Source organism: Pinus tabuliformis, chromosome 4_1, assembly GCF_031772625.1.
Source record: "Pinus tabuliformis cultivar Carrire ecotype Pingquan chromosome 4_1, CPIR1, whole genome shotgun sequence".
NCBI classification, from domain to species: Eukaryota; Viridiplantae; Streptophyta; class Pinopsida; order Pinales; family Pinaceae; genus Pinus; species Pinus tabuliformis.
Genome location: NC_142303.1, coordinates 692,296,210 through 692,306,782, shown reverse-complemented (window position 1 = coordinate 692,306,782; position 10,573 = coordinate 692,296,210).

The window sequence follows — 10,573 nt, the reverse complement described above, 5'->3', positions numbered from 1 at the left end:
TGTTAACAACTTCTCTACGTGTCTTAGCATATTGTGCAAGACACCTGGGAATGCCAATGGGGCATGAGTCATCCATTCTAGATTTTGGTCAGTCATGTTATCCTCTTCTTCACCCTCCTCCTCTTCTTTTGAATCTGATGGTTCTACCTCTGAATCTATTGGTTCATCTCTGCCTCGACCTCCTATGTCGCCTTTGTCGGAACCGAAGGCCAAGAGTAAGAGCTTATCTTCTTCTCCTTCTCAGACGATTGGAGATTCCTCTTCATTTTCAAAAGCTTCTTCCAGCTCTTCAAGATTAGCGAGGATAGCTTCTTCCACAGATGAGACTAGCACTCAAGTGGGAGTAGTCTTTTTCTTCCTCTGCGAATAGGGAAGAGTGTGCACTCCTGGAATTAGTCCAACAACTTTAGAAAATTGAAGGGTGATGGGACGGACAATGCAGATGTGCCAATACATGATTTCTTGTTCGGGCCTGGGAGGTGAGGAATAAACAACTCCAAAGTTGCACATAGGGGAGAGGAAGTTCATGTTGTTGCCTTGACCAGATGATAGATAAGTGGGGTTGGTAGGACATTCAACCATAAACCGTTCGTGGTCCTCCTTCTAGTTCCAGAAATGTTGACGGTGTTGGACCTGCCAACATTAAGGGGATCTCCCTGGTATGAAGTCCCAACTAGACGTCACATCGTTTAGTGTAGGAGTCCCATCCGGTACGATGGCACAGTTTCCATTATCTTAGAGATTTTCCTTAACTCTTGTTGATTAACACATGAGAGTGTTACGCTTGTATCTTCAAAGAGCGAGGTGAGTATTCCTAGTGAGCGTGTAATGTAACTTGTGTCCGATTTCTCTTATTGTAAAGGGAGAGAGTAGAAGTGAGCCTCTAGGTGTGAGGTAGTAGTACCACCGAGGGATAGATACACGCGAACCAACAAGGGTTTGACCAGCATCCAGCGAAGTAGTCCGCAGTGGATGTGACAGTTGTTAAAACCAAAGTACAAGGGAAAACATGTACACCATCCAATAGAGTAGTCCAGATGGAGGCGACAGTCGTTATAAACAAGAAAAAAAGAATGGCCTGTCTAATGTCCTGCAGAAGAGTCCACACAGATGAGACATCAGTGACAAACAATGCAACACATCTTCAATGATGTAAGTACTAAAATAACCAAAGTAGTTCATCTATCTTACTACAGGTTAAGAAAACATGCATTACAAATGTTTAAAGAGTAGTCTTACAAACATCTACAAAACATGTGTGAAAACATGCTAGATTGAATGGGTTTCTGAATTAAGATAAATTCCCAAGACACATTTATACACCATACATCACTAGTCCCAGTAGTGGGACATTGGAGTCACTCCTCGCTCCTAAAATAATAGACTGCAGAATCTCAAGGCTATGTGGGAGGAGCCAAGGTGAAAATTCCTTGCTCGTACAATGGGAGGGGTATATATAACCAAGGGTGATTCTAGACCCTTGTGACTCTTGTACTACCCTCATGACTGTTCAAATTCCCATGACTTTTCAACTAACATGACTCTTCGACTTCTTGTGTGCATCCATTGGAATTCAGTTTACATTACATTTAGTTACAATAGATATGTCCCATAATGGTCATGTGGCCGAGACAACTCATGACACAACTCGACATGACCCTAGTGACATGTACTAGTTGACTGTGGTGTCTATGTCAAGTTGTTCCATTGCTGAGTGGTGGAAGTACTCTTGGTGTGCTTTGTCATCTCCTTTGCATGGCATAGTGATGCGGGGTCTTCGATGGTCTTGGTCTTACTTGATGGTTCAATTCATGTGTTCCTTTTTCTTGTTGCTTGACATACTTGGTACGTCTGTCCAGCTACAAGAAAGTCTTCTAGCATGTGCACTCCTTCTTCATCCTGTTCATCATCTCTCCATGATCAACCAGTGTACATGTTCCTGCAATTCACTCATGATAGGATGACATCAAATTCAAAACCTCCTAGTATAACATGGTTCATTTTTCGCGTGTTTTGGGTGACAAGGAGGGAGGACAACTCACTGAGACAACATAGAGTGCAACTCAGGCTAGAATGAGGCATTCTGGGAGGACAACCTACATTATCGGGAAAAACTACGCAGTCATCACTTGGAGACATAATTGCATAGTGTAAGTCACTAGTGTCAGCTATAAGGTGGGAGCCTAAGGGGGGACACCTCTGTGCAGTTTTCAGAGGGAGGATAGAGCAGGGCTGCAGAGGGATTGCTGGGCAGCTCTGTGTAGTTCCCAGAGGGAAGATAGAGCAGGGTTGTAGAGGGACTACTGGTCATGATTGTGCAATTTCCAGAGGGAAGACAGAGCAGGGCTGCAGAGGGACTGGTGATCATGACTGCACAATATCTAGAGGGAAGACAAATCAGGGCTACAGATGGACCATTGGTCATGATTGCACAATTTATGGGAATAGTGCAGGTCACCCAGTAGGGGAGTTGCCATACATGTCTGCACAAGTTTTGGAGGTAGGGCAGATCAAGGCACCAAGGGTCAGCTGGGCATCTCTACACAACTTTTGGGAATAGTGTAGAGCAAGGCAACATATGACCAGCTGGGCATGTCTTCTCAATTTTAGGGAGTAGTGCAGGCCTAGGTCTCAGAGTAGTGAAATATTCTAGCAAGAAAGGAGGAGGATTGATGATTGTGCTTGAGAAATGCACAGTTTAGTTGGACAAGGAGGCAATTTCTATGAAATTTTCGGAGGCAGAGAGCCTGCTTACGTCTGGGATTGCATAGTGTAGCTGACCTAGTGGACAACCTCAAGAACTGCATAGTTTCGGGCAATAGATAAGGGTCACTAAGGGTTGATACTACGTAGTGCAACTCAGTCAGGGTTTGGTGGAAGAGGGTTTTCTGGTTGAGTAGATTTTTAGGAAAATAGCTAAGTGTCGAAAACAAGTGAACTTGTGTAGACTAACATTGTGATCATACACTTAGCATACTTGATGACGAGACAACACATAACACCATGAAAACAAGACAAAACATGCCCTCGGTGAGACTGTCCTAGAGTTGAGAGAGACACTTGTGATAGACCTTCAAATGACCATGACGACAGTTGCGTGATAGTGCTTACAACATTGTGTATGAGTACGACGTGTGTTCACATAGTGAAGACAACCCAAACACACAAAGACAAAACTTAAAACTCACCAGAATTATATCACATGCATGACAAAGAAATCCACATGCCGAAAGACAACTGCTGGTCAAACAAGCAAAAGGTGAAAAGACTTCATAAGAGATCATGGGGTAGGCTCGAGTATGTGCAACCATCAAAGGAAAAACCAAGGAAGGCTTTGAAATTTGGATGTAAGAAAAAAATTTAGAGGGTGTTGCAGTGGCTACAAAATAATAATAAGCTTGGAAAGTTTGAAGCTAGAGCAGATTAAGTTATTCTACTTAGTTACTCCTCTAGAACTAAAGGATACAAATGATAAAATAAAAAATTTCAAAGGATTGTTGAATGTATTGATGTTATAATCGATGAAGCATGCACATGTTCCAAAAGAGAAACACCAGTAGATGATGAATGTATTTCCACAACAAGCCAAAGGGATGTAAGGGAAGAAATCAGTGAAGCATCAGAAGAAGGAATTAACAATATCGAAGCATAAAAAAATACTCCATCCAGGTATGTTCAGAAAAATCATCCAGAATCTCAAATCCTAGGTGAAAAGGAAGTTGGAGTACAAACTAGAAGAGCTCTTGTTGGAAATCCTAGTTATCTAGCCTTACTATCCACAATTGAACCACAAAATGTAAATCAAGCAAGCAAAGATGAATGTTGGGTTAAGGCTATGAATGAAGAACTTGACCAAATATAAAAAAATCATACATGGGAATTAGTACCTAGACCTCATGATAATAATTTTATTGGGACAAAATGGGTAGTCAAAAACAAAGTGAACGAGAATGGAGAAGTAATTAGAAATAAAGCAAGAATCATTTGAAAAGGCTATGCTCAACAAGAAGGAATAGAATTTGAAGAAACATTTGCACCTGTAGCCAAACTTGAAGCCATAAGAATGTTTCTTGCCTTTTCAAGATTTCATCATTTCATAGTCTATCAAATGGATGTTAAATCTACATTTTTAAATGGCAACCTAGAAGAATAAGTCTATGTTGAACAATAAGAAGGGTTCATTCTAGGAAATGATGAAAAACTTGTTTGCAAACTCAACAAGGCATTATATGGGCTAAAACAAGCCCATCATGCATGTTATTATTTCCTTGACAAGTATCTTCAACAATAAGTCTTCACTAAGGGGTCTGGAGATATAAATCTATATATAAAGGTGGATGATGGTAAACTTTTAATTGTTATTGTTTACGTGGATGACACGATCTTTGGTAGCAATGAAGAATCCATGAGTCAAAGGTTTGCTTCTATCATGTAGCAACAATTTGAAATGTCTTTACTTGGTGAACTAACATACTTTCTTGGTTTACAAGTACAACAAGCAAAGAATGACATCTTTCTCTCACAAACAAAGTACCTCAAGCAGATTCTGAAGAAATATGGAATGGAAGATTGCAAACCAGTATGCACACCAATGGTGACATGATGTAGTCTTAGTTCGCAAAATGATTCTTTCGCAGTCAAGGAACCAAAATACAAATCCATGATCAGAAGTCTACTTTATCTTACAAGAACGAGACTAGATATCATGCATGCAGTTGGGATTCTTAGATGATTCCAAGCTAATCCAAAATAAAATCATCTCGAGGCAGTCAAAAGAATATTAAATATATACAAGGAACTTAATACTTTGGTTTATGGTATCCCAAAGATGCAGATCTTACTCTTCATGCTTATGATAGAGAAAGCACTAGTGGAGGAGCATTCTATATGGGACCCAGCTTGGTATCATGGTTCAACAAAAAAAAAATCTCAATTGCTTTATTTACCACATGAGAAGAATATGTTGCTATTGCATCTTGCTGCACACAACTTCTCTAGATGATGCAAACATTGCAGGATATTCAAATAAATTGTTCTTCGCCCATTTCCATTATATGTGATAATACAAGTGTCATTTGTATTTCGAAAAATCTTGTTGGCACTCAAAGACAAAGCATATTCCAATTAAATATCATTTTCTAAGAGAAAGGGTACTTGAACAAAGGGTCAAACTGGAATATGTTGCCTCAAAAGAACAAGTTGCTGACATATTTATAAAACATCTTCCATGTGATGCATTTGAATATCTCAAACAAAAATTAGGAATGCTCCCTGCTTCATCACTTTGTTAATCCTTAAAAGTTTAGGGGGAGTAATGTATATGTTGTCTTGATGATTATTCTCATGGTTTCTTTTGATATCCATCCTTTTATTACTAATAGTGCATATGGTATAGTCACAGTGAACAAGATCAGATATTACAAGCTCAGGGGGAGCCATAGTTGTGAAGTTTCAGTACTCTATTTTCTGTACATAGATCCTATGAATAATAGTCATGTATATATGCGAGTTACTACTTAAATAGTCGTGTATGTTTTTCTATGATGAAGAAACAAGCTCCAATTTTGCTTGCTGGTTCTGGAATTGGTTGAGTACAATTTGTTGATATTTCCTGTAGTTTAGGAGGAGCATTTGCATTGCTGACATTATATTTACTTGCAAATGTATTGATGCTTATGCTGCTGAAGTTACTAATATAGTTGTTTTTGTTCCTATATCACCCTTTGAGGTCTCTTTGGTATTGGTTATACATGTCATATATGTCTCTTGATGTAAAGGTCATGTAAAGACCTATGATGTAATACTTGTAATATTCAATCATGTTTGAACTATTGAGGTCAAATCAAGTATGAATGTAATCCCATTTTGGGTGGTTGATGTAATAATGAAGTCAAATATGTAACCGCACTGTGATTGGGTAATCAATGTAAGCATGAGTCATTGGTGATAGGAAAGGTCATGTTTGGTTGAGTCATAGAATCATGTACTTTAGCATGTGCTTAGGGGGAGCATGGTTAGTATTCGATATTCATACTCAATAAATTAGATCTACAATGCTCATGCCAAAAAAGGGAGAGAAGCCTTTATTCAACGTTGGTTAGCCCGTTGCCCTTGATTTCAACGGGGGAGAGTAACTTGGTGCTTGAGCTTCCATCAAGTCCAAAGGGGGAGATTGTTGGCATTATGACTAATGTGTTTTCCTTGATGGAAACCTACTTCATGAGTTGTCTTTTGATGGAAACCTACTTGATGAAGATGTCAACAGAATCTTTCTACATATGATAGAGAGTTTGGACAAAGGAGTAGAAGTTCAGAGACAAAGCAATGTTGAAGGGGATGTTTTAATTGGTATACATAGGTTCTGTGAAGTAAAATTGCGTACACACGCATGTATGAAGAAGAAAAGGCACGTACAGTTTCCGCACCATGGTATTCTAAATACCAAGGGTCTTTACCATGGTATTGACCCATAGTATTAGGCCCAACAATGGATATTTTATCCCGTCAAGGAATACCATCGACATTAGTGTGGTTTTGACTTGTGGTATTAGATAAGAGCTAAGCTATATAAGGAAATGAAGATCAAAGTACTTGGGTGTGCAAGTAATGAATATTTCATAGTTATATTTGAAGAAAGTGTGCATGTAATTGTTAGAAAATTATATATCACAGAGCAATGGAACACACAAAAAATTGCAGAAATATAAAAACAAAAAACGCATAAAACAGAAGAGAGACACAGATATACGTGGTTCACCCATTTTGGGCTACGTCCATGGAGAAACAACCAGTCCTTCTTTTATTATATTATCCAGCAAACTGAAGAGATACAACCTATAACAGATCCGTTGTAACACCCTCTTTGCTCTCAATCTCCTCTCTCTTCCTCACTCAGAATACAGATATTCATAGACTCAATACAATTCCCTCATATATAGCGAGGGGTTTCCTTCTAGGGCAAAAAACCCTAAACTAAACATAACTTCTACTGTCAGATCATCCGCCTAATGAACGGCCCAGATTAACTAGAAATTACTATACTTTTACAAGGATATTTTACATCTATTTTTAGCTTTAGGAGTGCTACCCTTGAAGCCCCGCCAGGGGGTCGCTGGCCCCCAGACCCCCCAGGCGGGGGGGATTAGCCCCCCCGGACCCCCCTGGAGGGGGACAAGTCCCCCCCGCACCCCCCAGTGTGGAGGGGTGTACAGTCTTCTTGGGGTATACATCCGGCTGAAACCTTCGAATACATAAGATAATTAGGCTCCACACCCAACAATCTCCCACTTGGAGACTGATTATAACAACTCCACCGCTGCTTCATTTGCTAGACAATGACTCCACTTTGGACCTGGCCATTTCTCATCTTCTTAATCATACTTGAAGACCAATTGAAATTGAGCAGATTCTTAGTTCCTCCCTGGTTACAACTTTTGTTAACATATCTGCAGGATTCTAGCTAGTGTGTATCTTTTCTAGCTTCAACTGTCCATCTTCCAATGCCGACTATATGAAATGGTACTTGAGCTGTATATGTTTAGTCTTGGAATGAAATTCATAGTTCTTTTCAAGATGTACGACACTCTGGCTATCACTGTATAACCTGCCCAACTCCTGCTTTTTACCCAATTCATTCAGAAACCTTTGTAACCAAATCATTTCTTTACTAGCTTCTATAGCAGCAACATACTCTGCTTCTGTTGTTGAGAGTGCAACAACACTTTGTAGTTTTGAGACCCAACTGACAACTGTTCCACCTATAGTAAACACATACCTTGTTGTGCTCCTCCTATTATCTCTATCACCTACCATATCTGCACCAACATATCCCTGTAGAGAAATGTTTGAAAAACCAAAGCATAATGCTTGATTTGCGGTACCTCTCAAATACTTGAGAATCCACTTCACTGCCATCCAATGTTCTTTTCCTAGATTGTTCATGTACCTACTTACAACTCCCACTGCATGTGCAATATTAGGCCTTGTGCAGACCATTGCATACATTAAGCTTCCAACTACTGATGCATATGGAACTTTAGACATATGAGCCATTTCTTCCTGAGTCTATGGACACGCCTCCTTACTTAATTTGAAATGGCTAGCCAAAGGTATAATAACTGGTTTTGCATTCTGCATATTAAACCTTTTCAACACCTTTTCTATGTACTCACTTTGAGACAATGTTAATTTGCGATTCTTCCTATCTCTAGTTATTCTCATACCAAGGATTTGTTTTGCAGCACCCAAATCCTTCATTGCAAATGGGTTTGCCAATTTCCTTTTGAGCACATTTATTTCCTGTAGGTTAGAACTTGCAAAAAGCATGTCATCTACATACAATAACAATATAATATAGCTGCCATCATTTTTCTTTTTGAGATAAACACAATAATCAGAGTGACATCTAGTATAACCTTGTTTAGACATAAACTTGTCAAATTTTAGATACCACTGCCTTGGAGCCTGTTTTAAGCCATACAAGCTCTTCTTTAACCTGCACACTAGTTTCTCCTTCCCTTTTACCTCATATCCTTGTGGCTACTGCATATATATCTCTTCCTCCAAATCCCCATTGAGAAAGGTTGTCTTTACATCTAACTGCTCAAGATGCAAATCTTCAGCTGCTACTAGACTTAGAATAGTTATGATTGAAGTCATTTTCACAATAGGAGAAAATATCTCATCAAAGTCTATACCCTTTTTCTGTGCAAACCCTTTCACCACAAGTCTAGAATTATACCTTTTTCTACCTCCACCTTCTTCCTTCAACTTGTAAACTCATTTATTTTGCAATGTTGTTTTACCTGTAGGCAACCTGACTAAGTCCCAAGTCTGGTTATGTGCTAAGGAGTCCATCTCTTCTTTCATGGATTTCTCCCACTTCTTCCTAGTTTCTACCTGCACTGCTTCTTCATAACATTCTGGTTCACCATAATCAGTCAACAATACATAATATAATGAAGGAGAGTATCGTTCAGGGGGTCTACTTATCCTAGTAGATCTTCTAACACAAATTTCAGGTGTTTGAAGTACTTGTTGCTATTGTGGTTGTTGTTCTGGATGTTGATCATTATGGTTTTCAGGCACCATTACTTTTTCTGTGATCTTGTCAAGCACTGCGTATTCTTTGTTTTCTTTTTCCCATTTCTTTTCCTGCAGCTGATCCTTATACAAAACCTTTTCATTGAATATGACATCTCTGCTCCTAATGATTTTATGTTTTTTATAATCATAAAGGCAATAACCAAAATCATTAACACCATATCCAATAAAGGTACATTTCTTTGATTTTGCCTCAAGCTTTGTTCTATTTTCTTTGTTAATGTGGACAAAGGCTTCACAACCAAAAGTCTTTAAAAAAGAGTAGTTTACCTTTTTACCTGTCCATGCCTCCTCTGTAATACCACCATCTAAGGAACTTGAAGACCCTCTGTTTATTAGATAAATAGTAGTATCTACAACATCTGCCCAAAATTGTAAAGGTAATCCTGCATGCAATCTCATGCACCTTGCATGCTCCATGATTGTCCTGTTCATCGTTTCTGACACACCATTTTCTTGTGGTGTTCCTGGAACTGTCTTCTCTCTATGAATTCCATTCTATGAACAGTACCTATCAAACTCTTTGCTGCAATATTCACCTCCATTATCTGATCTGAGACACTTCAACCTTTTCCCTGTCTCATTTTTAACCAAAGCTTTCCATTTCTTGAAAGTATCAAATACATTAGATTTATTTCAAATACAATAAATCCAGGTTTTTCTGGTTGCATCATCAATGAAAGTAACATACTAACGAGAGCCACCAATATATGATACATAAACAGGTCCCCGTACATCTATGTGCACAAGCTCTAATTTTTCGCTCTTCTTTTCTTTCCCAACTCTAAGGAATCTGACTCTCTTCTGTTTTCCATAAACACAATTCTCAAACCTAGCAACAAATTTCTTGAGTGAAGAATCTGCATCCCCTTCTCACTCATGTGCCCAAATCTATGATGCTACAATGCCATATCTTCTCCTGTAGAGCTTAAATAATTAATAGAATTATAAATACCATTGCATAAATACAATGTACCAACAGATCCACCTTCTGACATCTTCATATTAAATAAACGCTTCATAAGAAATACCTTATTTGAGGTTGATGGTTTTTCATATAGTTTGGCCAATGCTGACATTAAACCCTCTGTTGTTGTTTCCTTTGAAATATTAAACACTGCCGACACCGCTAAGCACAACCGTATTGTTCCAAGTTCCTTTCTGTCGAGAATATCCCATTCTATGTCTGTCATACTCGTTGACTTCTTTGTCTTTCCGCTCAATGGTAGGTACAGATCTCTCTGATACATATAATATTCCATCTGCATCTTCCACAGCTGGTAGTTTTTGTCGTTGAATTTTTCGACCCTAAACCTACCATCTTCTACCATTGCTCCCACTCGAACTAGGAACCCTTCTCTCCTGTGAGTTAATCAGCCAAATAGACCTTCGGCTCTGATACCAGTTGTTAGGAAATTATATATCATAGAGCAATGTAACACGTAAAATATTGCACAAATATAAACACAAA